This window comes from Brachyhypopomus gauderio, chromosome 12 (assembly GCF_052324685.1).
Source record: "Brachyhypopomus gauderio isolate BG-103 chromosome 12, BGAUD_0.2, whole genome shotgun sequence".
Classification (NCBI taxonomy): Eukaryota; Metazoa; Chordata; class Actinopteri; order Gymnotiformes; family Hypopomidae; genus Brachyhypopomus; species Brachyhypopomus gauderio.
The window spans coordinates 3142721-3165181 of record NC_135222.1 but is presented as its reverse complement, the minus strand read 5'-3'; the positions used below and the strand labels follow the sequence as shown (position 1 = coordinate 3165181).

At 42.1% G+C, this 22461-nt stretch overlaps 1 pseudogene; it reads right to left on the bottom strand.

The window, feature by feature from the left end:
- Positions 1-5405: 5405 nt before the first annotated feature.
- LOC143528423 (uncharacterized) lies at positions 5406-17094 on the bottom strand (annotated as a pseudogene).
- Positions 17095-22461: the final 5367 nt, after the last annotated feature.

Here is a 22461-nt window from a genome sequence, read left to right as displayed (position 1 = left end):
AGCTTTGGAGAAGTATCCTCTGTGTTGAGACATGGCTGCTTAGAGACATGCCCACGATTTTCAACACAGATGGCTTTAAAAGTGTCATGAAAGGTGGCAATCATTGTCATTGTAAAAACATGCTTGTGACTCTTTAGTGCAGAGAATGGTCTCTTACAGTGGTCCTAGCCAAACCCTAAAGAAGTTGCTGGAGAAATATGCTGCCCTTGCCACATGTAAATAACGTTACCAGAGTCAAGCACCTCTGTGCTTGTAGACGAGTTGTGAAGCAGGCGACTCTGAATGTCGCGCGGCAGGAATTTGAATTCTTTAAGACTATAGATTGTGGAATGGAAAGCATAACGGAAGTAGCCTAGCTGCATGACGGAAGAATGATAAGAATAATGTATTGCAAAGACTAATCAGCTTAATAAATGATTAAACATGTGCAATTTGCTATATTGTGGTTTGCACTGGAGTAAAAGTTGGTAGACAAGTGCGTTCTTAAAAGGATGACAGACATAATTGTGGTGTGTGGAATATTGCAGCACACATGCTCTATATGCAGGAACGTTTGCTGTGATTCAACTTACACATAAAACACATATATGAATGGCATAAATGACAGGGCGACACACACACATGGTGGGTGTGACAATGACTGTACAGTCACATAAACAGACACAAGGCAAGGTAAACTAAATGATAGAAACAATTACACTAGCCCAAACGGCTTGGTTTATGTGATGGAATTGCTTGAAAGATGTTGGAGGCTGTGATCTTGCTGAAGAGAGTTCATGTCTCTGGTATGGATGAGCTTTGGAGAAGTATCCTCTGTGTTGAGACATGGCTGCTTAGAGACATGCCCACGATTTTCAACACAGATGGCTTTAAAAGTGTCATGAAAGGTGGCAATCATTGTCATTGTAAAAACATGCTTGTGACTCTTTAGTGCAGAGAATGGTCTCTTACAGTGGTCCTAGCCAAACCCTAAAGAAGTTGCTGGAGAAATATGCTGCCCTTGCCACATGTAAATAACGTTACCAGAGTCAAGCACCTCTGTGCTTGTAGACGAGTTGTGAAGCAGGCGACTCTGAATGTCGCGCGGCAGGAATTTGAATTCTTTAAGACTATAGATTGTGGAATGGAAAGCATAACGGAAGTAGCCTAGCTGCATGACGGAAGAATGATAAGAATAATGTATTGCAAAGACTAATCAGCTTAATAAATGATTAAACATGTGCAATTTGCTATATTGTGGTTTGCACTGGAGTAAAAGTTGGTAGACAAGTGCGTTCTTAAAAGGATGACAGACATAATTGTGGTGTGTGGAATATTGCAGCACACATGCTCTATATGCAGGAACGTTTGCTGTGATTCAACTTACACATAAAACACATATATGAATGGCATAAATGACAGGGCGACACACACACATGGTGGGTGTGACAATGACTGTACAGTCACATAAACAGACACAAGGCAAGGTAAACTAAATGATAGAAACAATTACACTAGCCCAAACGGCTTGGTTTATGTGATGGAATTGCTTGAAAGATGTTGGAGGCTGTGATCTTGCTGAAGAGAGTTCATGTCTCTGGTATGGATGAGCTTTGGAGAAGTATCCTCTGTGTTGAGACATGGCTGCTTAGAGACATGCCCACGATTTTCAACACAGATGGCTTTAAAAGTGTCATGAAAGGTGGCAATCATTGTCATTGTAAAAACATGCTTGTGACTCTTTAGTGCAGAGAATGGTCTCTTACAGTGGTCCTAGCCAAACCCTAAAGAAGTTGCTGGAGAAATATGCTGCCCTTGCCACATGTAAATAACGTTACCAGAGTCAAGCACCTCTGTGCTTGTAGACGAGTTGTGAAGCAGGCGACTCTGAATGTCGCGCGGCAGGAATTTGAATTCTTTAAGACTATAGATTGTGGAATGGAAAGCATAACGGAAGTAGCCTAGCTGCATGACGGAAGAATGATAAGAATAATGTATTGCAAAGACTAATCAGCTTAATAAATGATTAAACATGTGCAATTTGCTATATTGTGGTTTGCACTGGAGTAAAAGTTGGTAGACAAGTGCGTTCTTAAAAGGATGACAGACATAATTGTGGTGTGTGGAATATTGCAGCACACATGCTCTATATGCAGGAACGTTTGCTGTGATTCAACTTACACATAAAACACATATATGAATGGCATAAATGACAGGGCGACACACACACATGGTGGGTGTGACAATGACTGTACAGTCACATAAACAGACACAAGGCAAGGTAAACTAAATGATAGAAACAATTACACTAGCCCAAACGGCTTGGTTTATGTGATGGAATTGCTTGAAAGATGTTGGAGGCTGTGATCTTGCTGAAGAGAGTTCATGTCTCTGGTATGGATGAGCTTTGGAGAAGTATCCTCTGTGTTGAGACATGGCTGCTTAGAGACATGCCCACGATTTTCAACACAGATGGCTTTAAAAGTGTCATGAAAGGTGGCAATCATTGTCATTGTAAAAACATGCTTGTGACTCTTTAGTGCAGAGAATGGTCTCTTACAGTGGTCCTAGCCAAACCCTAAAGAAGTTGCTGGAGAAATATGCTGCCCTTGCCACATGTAAATAGCGTTACCAGAGTCAAGCACCTCTGTGCTTGTAGACGAGTTGTGAAGCAGGCGACTCTGAATGTCGCGCGGCAGGAATTTGAATTCTTTAAGACTATAGATTGTGGAATGGAAAGCATAACGGAAGTAGCCTAGCTGCATGACGGAAGAATGATAAGAATAATGTATTGCAAAGACTAATCAGCTTAATAAATGATTAAACATGTGCAATTTGCTATATTGTGGTTTGCACTGGAGTAAAAGTTGGTAGACAAGTGCGTTCTTAAAAGGATGACAGACATAATTGTGGTGTGTGGAATATTGCAGCACACATGCTCTATATGCAGGAACGTTTGCTGTGATTCAACTTACACATAAAACACATATATGAATGGCATAAATGACAGGGCGACACACACACATGGTGGGTGTGACAATGACTGTACAGTCACATAAACAGACACAAGGCAAGGTAAACTAAATGATAGAAACAATTACACTAGCCCAAACGGCTTGGTTTATGTGATGGAATTGCTTGAAAGATGTTGGAGGCTGTGATCTTGCTGAAGAGAGTTCATGTCTCTGGTATGGATGAGCTTTGGAGAAGTATCCTCTGTGTTGAGACATGGCTGCTTAGAGACATGCCCACGATTTTCAACACAGATGGCTTTAAAAGTGTCATGAAAGGTGGCAATCATTGTCATTGTAAAAACATGCTTGTGACTCTTTAGTGCAGAGAATGGTCTCTTACAGTGGTCCTAGCCAAACCCTAAAGAAGTTGCTGGAGAAATATGCTGCCCTTGCCACATGTAAATAACGTTACCAGAGTCAAGCACCTCTGTGCTTGTAGACGAGTTGTGAAGCAGGCGACTCTGAATGTCGCGCGGCAGGAATTTGAATTCTTTAAGACTATAGATTGTGGAATGGAAAGCATAACGGAAGTAGCCTAGCTGCATGACGGAAGAATGATAAGAATAATGTATTGCAAAGACTAATCAGCTTAATAAATGATTAAACATGTGCAATTTGCTATATTGTGGTTTGCACTGGAGTAAAAGTTGGTAGACAAGTGCGTTCTTAAAAGGATGACAGACATAATTGTGGTGTGTGGAATATTGCAGCACACATGCTCTATATGCAGGAACGTTTGCTGTGATTCAACTTACACATAAAACACATATATGAATGGCATAAATGACAGGGCGACACACACACATGGTGGGTGTGACAATGACTGTACAGTCACATAAACAGACACAAGGCAAGGTAAACTAAATGATAGAAACAATTACACTAGCCCAAACGGCTTGGTTTATGTGATGGAATTGCTTGAAAGATGTTGGAGGCTGTGATCTTGCTGAAGAGAGTTCATGTCTCTGGTATGGATGAGCTTTGGAGAAGTATCCTCTGTGTTGAGACATGGCTGCTTAGAGACATGCCCACGATTTTCAACACAGATGGCTTTAAAAGTGTCATGAAAGGTGGCAATCATTGTCATTGTAAAAACATGCTTGTGACTCTTTAGTGCAGAGAATGGTCTCTTACAGTGGTCCTAGCCAAACCCTAAAGAAGTTGCTGGAGAAATATGCTGCCCTTGCCACATGTAAATAACGTTACCAGAGTCAAGCACCTCTGTGCTTGTAGACGAGTTGTGAAGCAGGCGACTCTGAATGTCGCGCGGCAGGAATTTGAATTCTTTAAGACTATAGATTGTGGAATGGAAAGTGTAGGGGTTATAGTTATGAGATATAACTAACCTACCTGCTTGCCTACAACCAAGGACGGAAATAGGTGCAGAAGAAGGATTGACGTGCATAAAACTTAAATATCTGACTCCAAATTATAGTTGGTAAGAATCTAAAAGAACTCACTTCTCAAATAGATCAGTACAGGTTATAGAATATACCTAACCAACTTTATAAAGTACCTTGCTATAAACAATAGCCTGCTTTGTCAGAGGTTTATCATAAACATGCGTAGCAGATGGGATACTTTAGAGGGAATTGGCATTAGCATTGATTTACCTTTTAACTGATACTAATAATGAGCTCATCTGGCCCAGTATAGCTATAATCAAGGAAGACCGTGGCTACACAATTAACCAGATTTATTCAATAACCAACAAAATATAAAACAATAACAACCATACTAGACTAAAGTAACAATAATACCTAATGGAAACAGAGATACCAACCGGTGCAGGCTGCCTCACGGAGAAGGACCCCAAAGGAAGCCAAGAGAGAAGAAGAAGCCAAAGCCCAGAGAGAAGAAGAGAAGCGAAGAGAAGAGAAGAGCAGAGAAGAGAAGAGCAGAGAAGAGCAGAGAAGAGAAGAGAAGAGAAGAGCCCAGATGAAAGAAGAGCCCAGATGAAAGAAGAGCCCAGATGATAGAAAGAAGCCCTGCACCCACAAACTTCTCTTTTTATATCCCCCCAGCATCTCAAAGGGACAGCAGTCACAAAAACCAGGTTAACCAATGGGAATCAGGTTGCTGGTAAAGACATCAGAGTACATTTGCATACAGTGTGCATTCCATACAGGACTGTCCCCTTTGGGGTGAAGTCTACAAACCTTATCAGGGAGTGATGGAACTCTTATCCTGTTAGCATAACCTTTACCCAGTACACAACAAGCTGCAAAATAAGACTAAACATGCCACACAAACATACTGACATAACTAAAATACAAATGGTCAGTTTTATCCCATTGCTCTGGGAACCTCTTGAGGTAAACCACCATTTGTTGCCCCCCATGGTTTTATGGAAGAACACCAGATCCTGCATCCCCCACAGGAACACATCTGAGCACTCCTACAAATCCCCCCTCAGGGACGCCAAAATGCAGAAACATTCAACGACCCGAGAGTGAGTGTCTCTGTCATAGTGGAGCGAAGGGCAGTGATGTGCTTCCTGAAATAGCAGAACTGGATCAGGGTGATGGCGAGTATTAAAGAACTGGCCAGGACGCATCCCCGGAACACCCAGTCCCACCAGGTATACATGTACTCCGCTGAAAGGGTTGAAGCACTGGTCAGGATTCTCACCGTCTCACTGGCGAGATGCACTTCCACTTGTGCTTGACGAAGATGATAGCTGGTTGTCTGAATCAGGCGCTGAACCAGCTGTACAGTGTCTGTGAGAGGTTTTGTGCTTTCCTCATAGAAAGTGTCTTCCCACCATGGAGAAACATCAGTGTCCATTGGTATCCTACCCAGAATGCTTAAAGGTCCCATTGTGAAGTCATCTCTCACCTCTAGACAGAACGAGTGATTGGCAGGGCACAGAAGACCCCCATAACTGAAAGATGTCATTTCACTAATCACACACCACTGGGTGTGTGACACTTGGACTGCATCAGAGTATCCATGCAACGAATGAACATTTATCAACTTAGTATCATTTGAAGAGACAGGTTGTAATGTATTGCATGTACAGATTACATAACTGGCTGTTTCATGGCAGCAAGAACGTGTAGTAAGCAACATTTCAGAACCCTTTACAGTCAAATAACCAGTCACCTGATCCCATTTGACAACCTGATCCCTGATAACCGTACCCAATGAACGTATAGTGGTGGAATCTGGAAAAATTTGCTCAGGGTGAATAAAAGGATAAGTTGCAAAAAAACCAATACAACCGGGGCACTCGTTTCCATTGTACATCATAATAGTTGTAAGAAGTTCAGCATAATAAATGGTTTTCATAGAAATTGATTTAAACCAACGATCAAGATCAAGCATTTCAATCAAATCAGCTAAGGCATGACGTGGTGATTTCTGGAATCGGAGATCCAATACCTCCTGCCTTGCTGCTGTAAACAGATCTTGAGCATAAGCTCTGCATGCAAAATCAAGCTCTAAGGTGTGTGTTTGGTTAAAAATCATATGACTAAGGTGTAACAAAGCTTGAACTTCTGACTTTACTGCTTTAATAATGTTATCTTCACCATTAGTCAGATGTTGAAAACCAGTTGCAAACTGATTGGTAAGCCAAGATGTATACTGTGATTGTTTGGAAATTTGGTATGTGTTTATTAGTGAATTACTACTACCAAATAATCCAGTGATGTCCGAGAATAGATCTCGCTTCATGCGTGACTGTGAGTATGGAATTTGGACTGCTAATCTGCTTTTGTAGTCATACACTAAATCTTCAATTTGAGTTTTGAGCCATGTGTATGTTTTAGTGTAGGCTTTACAATGTGTCAGATAAGCTGAGAGGATATTTGAAATATTGTAACTAACATGAACCATAACAAGGTTTACATCATGCAATAGGGTCTTATTAATGTTTCCTCTAATAAGACCAGCTAGAGGGACAGGGTATGTATTTGGACACTGTGTTGGTTTGTGGTAGCCGCATGTCGTTAAATTGAAACAATATTTACGTGTCCATGTGCAATTTTCTGCACCTGTCCACAAATTTAGGTCAGCTTCACACCTACCAACACAATACATGCCTTCCCGAGGTTTTGTCCAAACAAAAGGTTTGGGCGTAATAGAATAATCCTGTGGAGAAGAGAGATTAAAAAGATGGGATATATATGTGTTGTGTGTAGAATTGAGTGGTTCTATATGTGTGCACTCGTACATGGCAGGTTCAAGTTATTTTGTGTTATAGCATTTCCGAGGATCTACTCCATTATTTCCTCGCTTGTATAATGTGCTTAAAACACCTGCTTCTTGACCCTCAATTGATTTTAGTTTTATCCATGTTGTAGAATTGGCTTGGCTTGGAACATGGATAATAGGAATAGAAAAACTAATTGTAGGAGGATGGGTGGAACCTAAATTACAGCAAATTTGAGTTATACAATTTGGTTCTGGTGCTACACCAGGAGGCCATGTAACTATTTGCTTAGGTAAAATTGTCAGTGAATTTGGTGTGAATGGCCCCTTGAAATACTTCCATACCCATCTCCCACATCCGAGCATGTGGCTCAATTTGACTCGCTGTCCTAGCTCAATGCAGGTTTCTTTGGTCACCGTCCTAGCATCAGGGATCCATGGAACTGCAGTAGTGCGTCTGTGAATGTGAGAATGAAAACAGAACAACATGCTCTACATCTACTCACTATGTTCCTCTGGATCAATGGGAAGCTTCATGACTCTTCCTGTCATAAGCTCATAAGGGCTGATACCTGTGGCCCTTAAAGGAATGGCTCATAAGACAATTAACACTGTGGGCTCATCAGTCAGTGAAAGTGTAGGATCTGTACATGAAGAGGCAGCTCCCGTATCAACAAGCGAAAAATCATAACCGGCCTCCAAGGTTAGCTCTAATTTTTGATACGATTACCATGATGGATATTACTGCCGACAGGAATGGAGGCCACGCACCCTTATTGAGGACCACTGTTTCTATCTGACAGGTTTTTGAGGTCAGATGTTATGAACTTCGCTTGTACAGCATCTAACTGCTGACTGATCAGTGCAAGCTGCTCTCTTAACGTCTGATATTCACCAGTAGGTCTAGCCTCCTGTCGTTCCTTTGGCTTATGTGCCCTTTTAAACTTCTGTTTGTTTAGCTTGAAACAGTCCTCAATTACATGTCCTACCTTGTTACAAAATTTGCAACGTTTCTCAAAAGTAGGCGTACTTGGTTTGCTGGGGACTTCACCCTCAGCTAACCACTTAACTGTTGCAAAAGGTCCCTTGTTTGTTTTCAAGTGACCCTCCATCCCCATAACCCACCTGACTATGGAGTCAAATGTGTTATCTGGAGGATTTGCTCCATGACTTAGTGCCTGCTGCACATGTGGACCTGCATTATTTTTAAGGAGTTGTAGCAGGATTTCATTATCCTTAGTTGGCTCTTCAATTCCTGAATACTCTCTAAAAACTACCCAAAGGCGCTCTGCAAACTGTTCAAATGGTTCTTTCCCTTGTTTTGCATCAATGATCTTATCCCAAGCTGCCGGAACTGTGCCCCTAATATCTAGAAGGGTATCTTTCAGTCTGGCTAACACATCCGTGTGTGTTTCTCCCAGTAAGGGAGTCATGATTCTCCCATCCAGAAGTTGTTCTGGAGCTTTAGATATTAGCTCTGGAGGGATAGTTGTGAGAGCTATTTGCCAAATGTCCTTTGGTTCTAAGCTAAAAGCGCTAGCTTGATGCATTAGCGCACTCCAGTATGGCTCAAATGGACCTTTACAGGGAAGCATCCCAACAACGCTGGAATGTGCTGCACATTCATGAAAAGTTAGCTGTCGGCTAACATTAAAGCGTTCACCGTTGGGATCTGTCATTGTTTTAATGACGGCTACTTTAGATGCACTAGCAGTTTTAGACCTGGTGCAAATAGGACTACGCTCCCTGTGCTCAGGTAACCCTGGAATTGCTGCTGCGAGCACCTGACTGCTTTTGTCTTGTCTCCATCTTCTTGGGCTTCCAGCCACATGGTCTTCCTTAACCAAATCTGCAAGTGGGAGTGTGGGCTTTGACCCCACAGCCTGGCCAAACCCAGCTGCTTCAGCTAGCTGTGGTATCTCAGCTGGAGACTGCTGATAAACACTATCTGTATGAGGCCGTGGCACTAACCCAGGTGCAAGGACTGGTGCTGGTGGGGGTGGTAACACAACCCCCTGCTGGCGGGCCTGGTCTAACCTACTGTTAGCAAAGGCCATTAACATAACATCTTCATCACCCTCAGTATCATCCAACAAAGGCATGATTTGAGATTGAGGGTTAAAGATCTGTCGCACAGCAGCCACAGGAATTCCAGCATTATCACAGCATTTCTCCAAAGTTGAGGCATAGTTCGTACCTGCTCTCAACTTACTTTGGAGACTAGCTATTTGCCTAGTGAATGCCTCACTCTGGCGTGCCCAAGTTAGCTTATCATACGCAAAGCTGTCTATTTGTAAACGCATTCTCCTGATCTCCTCAGATCGGAGGCTTTCCAAGTTGCGCATACTGTCCAGTGCTTTCTTGTGTTGCTCTAAAGAGTTTAGGCTGTTGCGGAGGACTAAATAGCCTGTGGCGGCTAATAGTTTGTGTTGCTTAGGCTTTTTCAGTAAAATATGTTGGAGTTTACTCCTAGTGCTAAGCTTACAACCCTCAGATGAGAGCCAATTTAAAATGAACTCATTGCTAGCATTTAGCGACAATCCTTTGATGCGCATGCTAACCAGAGTTTCTTTTACCTCCAAAGCCCAATCCTCCATGAAGGCCTGCTCTTCTACACTAGCATATCCCTGAGCCATTGTGTATACAAGCTAAAATCCTTGTCTTTTTGCACGTGTCGGCACGCCTGCTACTCGGTGGGTAATCCGACCCGTTCTACAAATGTGTCTGTATGGTGCACCTATGTTTTCCCTGCTGCTAAAAAGAAGGGTATATTTGTCTTACCTCAGAAGAGACCAAACCCAAAGATGCAGCAACATAGGTGTGAATCACAGACAGCAATCCGGGCGGACGGTCGTTATCTGCTTGCAAAACTGTAAACTGGTTACTTTGTACTAGTACTGGATCACACTAGTACACAAATTTCTGTACTAGTACCATATCACGTCGGGGTCACCAAATTCTGTAGGGGTTATAGTTATGAGATATAACTAACCTACCTGCTTGCCTACAACCAAGGACGGAAATAGGTGCAGAAGAAGGATTGACGTGCATAAAACTTAAATATCTGACTCCAAATTATAGTTGGTAAGAATCTAAAAGAACTCACTTCTCAAATAGATCAGTACAGGTTATAGAATATACCTAACCAACTTTATAAAGTACCTTGCTATAAACAATAGCCTGCTTTGTCAGAGGTTTATCATAAACATGCGTAGCAGATGGGATACTTTAGAGGGAATTGGCATTAGCATTGATTTACCTTTTAACTGATACTAATAATGAGCTCATCTGGCCCAGTATAGCTATAATCAAGGAAGACCGTGGCTACACAATTAACCAGATTTATTCAATAACCAACAAAATATAAAACAATAACAACCATACTAGACTAAAGTAACAATAATACCTAATGGAAACAGAGATACCAACCGGTGCAGGCTGCCTCACGGAGAAGGACCCCAAAGGAAGCCAAGAGAGAAGAAGAAGCCAAAGCCCAGAGAGAAGAAGAGAAGCGAAGAGAAGAGAAGAGCAGAGAAGAGAAGAGCAGAGAAGAGCAGAGAAGAGAAGAGAAGAGAAGAGCCCAGATGAAAGAAGAGCCCAGATGAAAGAAGAGCCCAGATGATAGAAAGAAGCCCTGCACCCACAAACTTCTCTTTTTATATCCCCCCAGCATCTCAAAGGGACAGCAGTCACAAAAACCAGGTTAACCAATGGGAATCAGGTTGCTGGTAAAGACATCAGAGTACATTTGCATACAGTGTGCATTCCATACAGGACTGTCCCCTTTGGGGTGAAGTCTACAAACCTTATCAGGGAGTGATGGAACTCTTATCCTGTTAGCATAACCTTTACCCAGTACACAACAAGCTGCAAAATAAGACTAAACATGCCACACAAACATACTGACATAACTAAAATACAAATGGTCAGTTTTATCCCATTGCTCTGGGAACCTCTTGAGGTAAACCACCATTTGTTGCCCCCCATGGTTTTATGGAAGAACACCAGATCCTGCATCCCCCACAGGAACACATCTGAGCACTCCTACAAAAGCATAACGGAAGTAGCCTAGCTGCATGACGGAAGAATGATAAGAATAATGTATTGCAAAGACTAATCAGCTTAATAAATGATTAAACATGTGCAATTTGCTATATTGTGGTTTGCACTGGAGTAAAAGTTGGTAGACAAGTGCGTTCTTAAAAGGATGACAGACATAATTGTGGTGTGTGGAATATTGCAGCACACATGCTCTATATGCAGGAACGTTTGCTGTGATTCAACTTACACATAAAACACATATATGAATGGCATAAATGACAGGGCGACACACACACATGGTGGGTGTGACAATGACTGTAGAGTCACATAAACAGACACAAGGCAAGGTAAACTAAATGATAGAAACAATTACACTAGCCCAAACGGCTTGGTTTATGTGATGGAATTGCTTGAAAGATGTTGGAGGCTGTGATCTTGCTGAGGAGAGTTCATGTCTCTGGTATGGATGAGCTTTGGAGAAGTATCCTCTGTGTTGAGACATGGCTGCTTAGAGACATGCCCACGATTTTCAACACAGATGGCTTTAAAAGTGTCATGAAAGGTGGCAATCATTGTCATTGTAAAAACATGCTTGTGACTCTTTAGTGCAGAGAATGGTCTCTTACAGTGGTCCTAGCCAAACCCTAAAGAAGTTGCTGGAGAAATATGCTGCCCTTGCCACATGTAAATAACGTTACCAGAGTCAAGCACCTCTGTGCTTGTAGACGAGTTGTGAAGCAGGCGACTCTGAATGTCGCGCGGCAGGAATTTGAATTCTTTAAGACTATAGATTGTGGAATGGAAAGCATAACGGAAGTAGCCTAGCTGCATGACGGAAGAATGATAAGAATAATGTATTGCAAAGACTAATCAGCTTAATAAATGATTAAACGTGCAATTTGCTATATTGTGGTTTGCACTGGAGTAAAAGTTGGTAGACAAGTGCGTTCTTAAAAGGATGACAGACATAATTGTGGTGTGTGGAATATTGCAGCACACATGCTCTATATGCAGGAACGTTTGCTGTGATTCAACTTACACATAAAACACATATATGAATGGCATAAATGACAGGGCGACACACACACATGGTGGGTGTGACAATGACTGTACAGTCACATAAACAGACACAAGGCAAGGTAAACTAAATGATAGAAACAATTACACTAGCCCAAACGGCTTGGTTTATGTGATGGAATTGCTTGAAAGATGTTGGAGGCTGTGATCTTGCTGAGGAGAGTTCATGTCTCTGGTATGGATGAGCTTTGGAGAAGTATCCTCTGTGTTGAGACATGGCTGCTTAGAGACATGCCCACGATTTTCAACACAGATGGCTTTAAAAGTGTCATGAAAGGTGGCAATCATTGTCATTGTAAAAACATGCTTGTGACTCTTTAGTGCAGAGAATGGTCTCTTACAGTGGTCCTAGCCAAACCCTAAAGAAGTTGCTGGAGAAATATGCTGCCCTTGCCACATGTAAATAACGTTACCAGAGTCAAGCACCTCTGTGCTTGTAGACGAGTTGTGAAGCAGGCGACTCTGAATGTCGCGCGGCAGGAATTTGAATTCTTTAAGACTATAGATTGTGGAATGGAAAGCATAACGGAAGTAGCCTAGCTGCATGACGGAAGAATGATAAGAATAATGTATTGCAAAGATTAATCAGCTTAATAAATGATTAAACGTGCAATTTGCTATATTGTGGTTTGCACTGGAGTAAAAGTTGGTAGACAAGTGCGTTCTTAAAAGGATGACAGACATAATTGTGGTGTGTGGAATATTGCAGCACACATGCTCTATATGCAGGAACGTTTGCTGTGATTCAACTTACACATAAAACACATATATGAATGGCATAAATGACAGAGCGACACACACACATGGTGGGTGTGACAATGACTGTACAGTCACATAAACAGACACAAGGCAAGGTAAACTAAATGATAGAAACAATTACACTAGCCCAAACGGCTTGGTTTATGTGATGGAATTGCTTGAAAGATGTTGGAGGCTGTGATCTTGCTGAAGAGAGTTCATGTCTCTGGTATGGATGAGCTTTGGAGAAGTATCCTCTGTGTTGAGACATGGCTGCTTAGAGACATGCCCACGATTTTCAACACAGATGGCTTTAAAAGTGTCATGAAAGGTGGCAATCATTGTCATTGTAAAAACATGCTTGTGACTCTTTAGTGCAGAGAATGGTCTCTTACAGTGGTCCTAGCCAAACCCTAAAGAAGTTGCTGGAGAAATATGCTGCCCTTGCCACATGTAAATAACGTTACCAGAGTCAAGCACCTCTGTGCTTGTAGACGAGTTGTGAAGCAGGCGACTCTGAATGTCGCGCGGCAGGAATTTGAATTCTTTAAGACTATAGATTGTGGAATGGAAAGCATAACGGAAGTAGCCTAGCTGCATGACGGAAGAATGATAAGAATAATGTATTGCAAAGACTAATCAGCTTAATAAATGATTAAACATGTGCAATTTGCTATATTGTGGTTTGCACTGGAGTAAAAGTTGGTAGACAAGTGCGTTCTTAAAAGGATGACAGACATAATTGTGGTGTGTGGAATATTGCAGCACACATGCTCTATATGCAGGAACGTTTGCTGTGATTCAACTTACACATAAAACACATATATGAATGGCATAAATGACAGGGCGACACACACACATGGTGGGTGTGACAATGACTGTACAGTCACATAAACAGACACAAGGCAAGGTAAACTAAATGATAGAAACAATTACACTAGCCCAAACGGCTTGGTTTATGTGATGGAATTGCTTGAAAGATGTTGGAGGCTGTGATCTTGCTGAAGAGAGTTCATGTCTCTGGTATGGATGAGCTTTGGAGAAGTATCCTCTGTGTTGAGACATGGCTGCTTAGAGACATGCCCACGATTTTCAACACAGATGGCTTTAAAAGTGTCATGAAAGGTGGCAATCATTGTCATTGTAAAAACATGCTTGTGACTCTTTAGTGCAGAGAATGGTCTCTTATAGTGGTCCTAGCCAAACCCTAAAGAAGTTGCTGGAGAAATATGCTGCCCTTGCCACATGTAAATAACGTTACCAGAGTCAAGCACCTCTGTGCTTGTAGACGAGTTGTGAAGCAGGCGACTCTGAATGTCGCGCGGCAGGAATTTGAATTCTTTAAGACTATAGATTGTGGAATGGAAAGCATAACGGAAGTAGTCTAGCTGCATGACGGAAGAATGATAAGAATAATGTATTGCAAAGACTAATCAGCTTAATAAATGATTAAACATGTGCAATTTGCTATATTGTGGTTTGCACTGGAGTAAAAGTTGGTAGACAAGTGCGTTCTTAAAAGGATGACAGACATAATTGTGGTGTGTGGAATATTGCAGCACACATGCTCTATATGCAGGAACGTTTGCTGTGATTCAACTTACACATAAAACACATATATGAATGGCATAAATGACAGGGCGACACACACACATGGTGGGTGTGACAATGACTGTACAGTCACATAAACAGACACAAGGCAAGGTAAACTAAATGATAGAAACAATTACACTAGCCCAAACGGCTTGGTTTATGTGATGGAATTGCTTGAAAGATGTTGGAGGCTGTGATCTTGCTGAAGAGAGTTCATGTCTCTGGTGTGAATAGTTCTGCTCAATGTCACGAAGGATGCGGATGTCATCATTTTTCACAAAGTTGATGGCCACACCCTTGCGGCATGTCTCCGTGCATAGAGGACACCGTGAAGTTTGCCTCTCTCATCTTTTCAGTCAGCCAGTCCACCTCAAAAAATTTAAATAGTTAATTTTTAAATAATTTTTTTTTAGTAAATCAGGGGTAACCGAAGATATGTAGAACATTCGAGTCTTGTACTGAGTCCCTTAGTGTCCGAGTGAGAGAGCGTGTGATACTGACCTTCTGTTTGGTGTTGCAAAAGATGACCGTGTGATGGTAAGAGTATCATACAGGTCACACAGTGTGTCAAACTTCCACTCTTCCCTCTCCACAGCTACAAAGAACTGCTTAATACCCTCCAGCGTCAACTCATCACTGCAAACAGTGCAGAGAATTTTACATTAATGCCCATCGAGCTGAATTTAAATTTTAAAATGTAAGTGACACATATACACAAACCTATTAGTGCTCTTGAATTAGGTACAGTGCAAGCAGACATTTTATTCTTACCGCTTGACCAGAATGCGGATGGGGTCTGTCATGAACGTGTTTGTCATTTCCAGGATCTCGTGTGGCAGGGTAGCACTGATCAGACACACCTGAGTGGCAGGAGGCAGGTACCGGTACACATCATAGATCTGCTCTTTAAAACCTAAACACAGAGAGGGAATAGACAAACGCAAATCAGCACCCAGAGTCCGTTTCATTCAAGACTCTCCAGTCATGAGCCCGACAGCCCATCTTTTTTTAGTTTTTTTTTTTATCTAGAGTCCATACCTTTGTTGAGCATTTCATCAGCTTCATCGAGAACCAGCATTTTAATAGCACGGGTCCTCAGACTTCTCCTGCGGATCATATCTAAGAGAGGAAGGGTAATGAAGTTCATACTCACCTTAGTGGTGACACGAAGCACATCCAAATTAAGATCCCAACAATGAACTCACCAAACACTCTGCCAGATGTTCCCGCTACAACGTGCTTCCAACAACCAGCTTCCGGATGTCTTCACCCACGTTTGTGCCACCAATACAGGTGTATTGTCAGTCTATGTATGGGGTGGGTTTGAGACTTCTATTTTGACGAGGTGTAGTTTGAGGTTCATTTTGATGATGTCACCAACTCTGTGTTAGTTCAGGAAGTGCATTGTCAGTATACGAGAAGAGAGTCTCATGTCTGCATGTTCTAATCAATTGCCATCTGTTACATCTCTCGCCTTTCAGATGTACTGTCGGTATGTTAGTTTCTCAACATAAGTTTGAATCATATTCTGTTTATATTTGTTGCTTGTTGCTTAGATGACATGTATTACGATGGTACAGCTCTAACTCTGCCATATAGCAATTGTTAATATGCTATTTTATTCTTTGTAGTTTTACCCTACTTCCATTCAACCATTAAACAAGAAGAACTGGAATCCTCTTCAGCGTGGTGATTGGGAGAGGAGTTGTTTGTCTGCTGACTTGTGCAGGGCGTATAAGGGTGGCAGAACAACAGGCATGGCACTGGACATCCATGTAGTCGCCCAGAGCGAGAAGAACCTATAATGCAGATCAGTACAAGAGACACTACAATGAGACACTTGTGCAAGTCGTTTGGTGGAAGGTGGTTTGACACCAATAAATGCACCCAATGTATTTTAAACAAATGTACTTTAAACATTAACCTTTTGAATTTGTCCAGCCAATTCTCTAGTTGGAGCCAAAATTAGTGCCTGTGTCTCATGAACCTTTTGGGGCAGGGATAAGAGGATGAAGTGAGCAAATGAAAAGCATTGAAGAGCCACTTGTGTACGTTTACAGTACATTTACATTAAAAGTTAGCCACTCAGAAAAAAAAACCTCTTTAAATACCTGAATGTCCAGACACTGCAGCACCGACACGCAAAACGTCGCCGTTTTACCGGACTGCGACCTGGAGAGAGGAACGGGAAGATATTTCAGCTTAAATAGGGAAGCCACTCTCGGCGGTAATATAAATACGTATCGCTGCGTTTTGAAAATAAGATCACTTATAAGAAAGACATGGCAGAAAGACAAGAGGTCAAAGGTAGCTGAGAAACGTACTGAGCAATTACATCTCTCCCCTTTATTATTTGTTTGCTCTTTGGATCGCTGATGGCTTCTCGAAACCTAAACGAAGAGCAGATGATATTACTCAAATGATCAGATCACGGATGAAGCCCCAAGTATGCGATCCTAATGGCACATTCAGTAAAACCTCAACTATAAGGACACATCGCAGAGGTGATGGCGACGACTACAAACACGACAGATATGGAGAGCAAGACGTGCGTCCAGGAGTTCACGGCCCACCGCAAGAAGCTGGAGGAGTCCATCCATGACGTGGTGTTCCACCCCACCAAGTGCTACATCGGCTACCGGTGCCGACGCCCTCGCCAAAGTCTTCGTATGACCCCCGACCTCTTCTCCTCCCGTGGACCTGTGGCCTTAAGGCCCGGACCTGAATGTGATGGGCTGGAGACTCCTTTTAGATCGGACCGGCACCTGCTTCAGTGATTTGTGAGGCAGGGCTGTTTGGGACTGGCTATGTTGGTGTATTTGAGTCACGGTAGATACGAGATGCCTCTCCCAGCGAACCGTGTTCAAGCAACCCTGTGATCCTCTATTTGCCCTCATCCGGGCAGGCCTTGGTGTGTGCCGTTGATGCGGCCTTCTGGCAGAAGAAGGCCAATGCATTAGCTGTAATTTGCTTAGAGAGCCACTAGGGGGCTCTAAGGATCATCACGCAGACAACCCCCACCCACCCACCCGCCATACTCTGTCCTGTGCTGGAGGACACAGAGGGGTGTGTGTGTGTGTGTGTGTGTGTGTGTGTGTGTGTGTGTGTGTGTGTGTGTGTGTGTGTGTGTGTGTGTGTGTGTGTGTGTGTGCGCGCGCGTACACCCACTCCCCCTTTGTCTGTCTTTTTGTTTCTGGAAATGAGAATGCCACCAAGCTTGAGGCGAGCTTGCGATTCCCACCTCATCCTCCTCTACCTGTCTCACCACAGCCTCCTCTACCTGTCTCACCACAGCCTCCACAGCCTGTCTCACCTCCTCTCACTTTCAACTGGTCAATGACGGCGTGCCTTCTGCTCCCAGTTCCCTTTGCAGATTTCAGTTGGGCTCAGACTAGATGAAGCCATCCTCCTCTGCTCAAGCAGCAGGTAATATTCCCCCTGCTCTCAGTTTTATTAGACAGTGTGGGGGTTCGATGGCTCATTCCCAAAATCTGTACAGCCCACCGTGTGTTGGGAGCATCTATGGTGGATTCAGGTTCACTTTGCTTGTGTGAAAGTTGCTCAGAGCACCAAAACTTTAAAGCTCAGAAAAATTTGTGAATGGGGGAAATCTTTTTAATCCAAGGATTCTGTCACATGTTCAAATATATTCCTCCCCTCCACATCCACTCGGCTCTCTCCTCGTAAGGCACATTTAAATGGGTTCTCTGGAATAGAGTTTGATATATATTTTTTAATATATATCTTAAATAGTTCTTAAATGGTTCTGTTATAGAACAACCGGGATTAGACTTGTACATAGGATGGTAATAAAGTAAATTATTTATTGGTGGAACCATTACCAAAATTCTCTGTGGCTTTACTCCTATTACAAGTGACTTTGTATTGTACTGCCTTTATTCTTTAATTTCATAAGCACCTTTAACAAGCTAGTGCACCCCCAAAACTGTCCATCCTAACTGTTGCATAGTTTTGACCTAGTGTTTCCTGGAAGCTTTAGATCTTGATATCTAAGCTTGTTTTAGAAAAGTAGTTCTCAGTTCTAAAGGTGTACAGTTCTCTTTCCTAAAGAGAGCAGGTCACTGATCCGGTAGAGTTGTATATTTTGTGCAATGGCTACAGTATAATAATTTTCTTTTTTCTTTTTTTTCTTCTTCTTTGTTATTGAATTTTGTACATGGAGTAGATCAGACACTTTCACTGTTGTGTAATGCCAACAATGTAATGTTCCAAGAAATTTAGGACAAAAAAAAGTGGTGAAGTCCAATGAAATCTGTCGTCATGTGATTAAACTGCCTAGCTCTAGATCAATTATACAGATGAATGATGCGTGTCGTGTTTTGGATTCGACCACAGAAGGCGCACAAGCAAGGCGTGAAATTCGACTGAGCGTCTCGGAGTGCACTTGTCCCAGCATCGGACAAACTGTACACAAACTGCAGCGATTCGACGTCCCCTTTTACGGGGTTTTAAGGGAGGATTTTACAGCTTGATTTCTAGAATTTAAAAATATTTCTTTCTGTTAATTTATGGATTTGCTTGGGTTGGGTTCTTTCTTTTTGGCCAAGTGTTTTCTGATTGTTAGTGATTTTTAGGACAGACATGCAGTGTGTACGGGACTGTGTGAAGGACATGAGGTGTGTGCTTGACTGTTTTACTGGAGTGTCAGAGGTCAGAGTTCAGGAAACGGCTCCCCTGTAACTATCTCAGCATCTTACACGTACCGCTTCACTCCTGCTTTGATTATATGACCTTCCAGAACAAATGCGAGTATTTCTCTCTTTACTTACGTTATGTTTGGTGACGGGTTGCAAATGAAATGTAACCAAGCTGTGCTGCAGGTTGATACTTTAAACAGGTTTGTTGGCTTGTTTTGTTTATTCTGTGATTACTTGAAATTTGAAAGTTTGTGTCTGGGGTGCCTCTTGTTTCCTCTGCTGAAGGGTTGAACATATGCCAGTTTAATCAGGAATTACATGCCGTTTTAAGTGATTGTGCGGGCATTACAAAGCAAAGGAAATTGTGTGCGTGCGCTCGTTTATTTCCAGTTCATTAAATCATTACATAATGAAAATTAAGGGGAACCTTTGCTATTTTATCCAAATGAGAAGAGTATTAGATTGATTTTGATTTAACACAAAAAATGTAGAATTTACTGGAGAAAGTATAGGAAAAGAGGTGCTGATGCTGATAAATGTGCTCCATTTTTATTTTTCCTGTTGCATTTTTACTTTAGAAAGGAGGGAATCGGTATAATCTTTGAGTATTTACCAACAAGCGATTTACAGCACAGTGTATATCAAACTGCAGATGGCTAACCAATCTCACCTAGTGGCGTGTGCTTTTAATGGTAAACGGGACAACACTAACATTTCACCACGTGCACTGCGGTTTCGTTAATTTTAACGTGTGCATGTGCACAGACATTACCGACATAAACTTGCTTAACCTTGCACCTGTCAATAAAAATCAGAATCAGAATGGTGTAGCTATAATGGTACAGGGCTAAAAACCCGCATTTTATGTGCAGGTTATCAGATTTGGAAGCGCTTAAAAAACAAAGTAAGGTGCTTCAGCAATATTTCGATTGGCACATTTCATGTGGTTACATTATATTTATACAGTATAGCTGTAGGTTCGTGTTGTTCTGAGCAAAAAATATTCCCATTTACTCCCCAGATTTCTCGTATGCCATTAATATTGGTTGGGGAGAGACTGCGGGTTTGATGTATTTATTGCACGTCCAGCTTTTATTTCTCAGCTATCTGAGTTGCCTTATTGATTAACAGTATAGTGCCCCCTGCTGGTCAGAGAAAGGAACTAGTTAGCTGGCCTATGAAGGGTTGAAGTCCCGGTGTTTTCGTTGGGATAAAAATACATATGCCTAATTATCAGTTCTCTTTGAAATATGACACGTGTCCAGGGAATGTGCTTTCTAAATATCTCACCGTGACAAGTTCTTTGACATTTTTGAGGCCTCCTAACAAAGAGCATCGTGATGTTCGGCACACTGTTGTCTGTAAACATCGATGTTTTGTCAAACAGGACGACGGCGTGGAGCTCCTGCCTTAGGTCACTGTACTGTAGCTGTGACTTTTATTCAGCCCAGTGTTCAGATAGAAAATATATAGGCCCTATGCCATTATTTCCAGGGTATTGTTTTTTGGGAACTGAGTTAGACAGCCTTCAAACGCCTTGACCAGGGGGGTTTTCCAAGAAGCGGGTTAAGCGAGAAAACCGGGTAATTTAACTCAGAGTTCACGGAAACTCGAGGTTTTCCGTTCCAGAAACCGAGCTTAGAGAGAACCTGAGTCAGTTACTATAGCAACTTATGCTCTGAAACTAACCTGCTCACTGGCAGGTTAACTTGGACCTGACCCAGAGTTACAAACGCGTCATCATGACCTCGAGGATCATGTGGATATTGAAGCTCAGTTTATTCGCTGAGTTCTTCATCGGGAACACCTTATAAAACCCCAAATAGACATAGGCCTACTATCATTTTCGGATTATTTTTTAATGAACGTTATTGTTTTTCAGCACAATCCATTACTTACATCAATAACATTATTAGCGTCAAATTTCAAATATTACACATCGCGGATCAGCCCTAAATTCTCTCCAGATTGTTATACATCGCTCTTCGTTTTTTTGCTAGTGGAAGTTTTCTTTATAGTGTAGGAGATGCGGGATCTGTCAGCAAAGCTACTGTATGTTGGTCTGTAAAGTATGTCTGGCATTAAAACGACTAGTGCCCGGTTTTGTGGTGTTTCCTGGGCTTAAGCCAGTTATGGACATCAAAGAGGAATTCCACAGCATCATTGGTTTGTCTTTAATTCACACGGACAATAAATTAAAAAATTAAGCAAAGGAGAAGCAATATATAACGAACTTCATTCCATTTACATTTTAAGGATTCCCTAGAGTGATTGGCTGCATTGATGGAACCTACATACATGGGCGTGGTAGTGAGGGGGAAAATGGACCTGGCTACCCAGGGCCCGAGTAGAGAGAGGGGCCCACTTTGCTCATGTGCCTCATTTTCTGCCATTTATAGGGACCCACTGACATTAAGAGTGTACAGGGCCCAGAAATAACTGCTACTCCCCTGCCTACATATGATTCAAGAGATTTATTGTCATGTGCCCAGCAGAAACAGGCAGTTACACTGTGCAATGAAATTCTTACTTTGGTGTTCCTCCATTCACCATTAAAAAATTAAAATATTTAACAATACGATAGTAAGAAATAATACAAGAGTAAATAAGTAATTAAATACAGAAAATTAAGTGAATTTGAATATTTCGCACGGTGGCGAAATATTTAAAGTGTTTTGTGCAAAGTGTGTGCAAATTCTGTGCAAAAAGACTGTGGACATGTGAACATTGGGAGTTACTGACGTAAAATATTCGAGATGTATTTGTAAACATTTCACATTAAGGGCATTTAAATGTGGTAAGGTGCAGGAACATGTAGAGCGTTGAGGGGGGCTTGAGAGGCGTTAAAGAGTCTGATTGTCAGTCTTTTAGTCCTGGACTTCACACTCCTGTAGCGTCTGCCTGAAGGGAGGAGTATAAAGAGTGAGTGCTGTGGGTGTGTACTGTCCTTGATTATGTTGTGTGATCTCCTGATTACTCTGGAGTGATAGATGTCCTGTAAGGGTGTTAAGGTAGTTCCTGAAATGGACTGTGCCGTTTTGATTACCCGCTGGAGAGCCTTCCTGTCCTGCACAGTACAGTTTCCATTCCAGACCGTGATGGAGCTGCTAAGGACACTCTGGATGGTGCTTCTGTAGAAGGTGCTGAGAATTGTAGATGGCATGCCAAACTTCCTCAGCCTTCTCAGAAAATACAGGCGCTGCTGG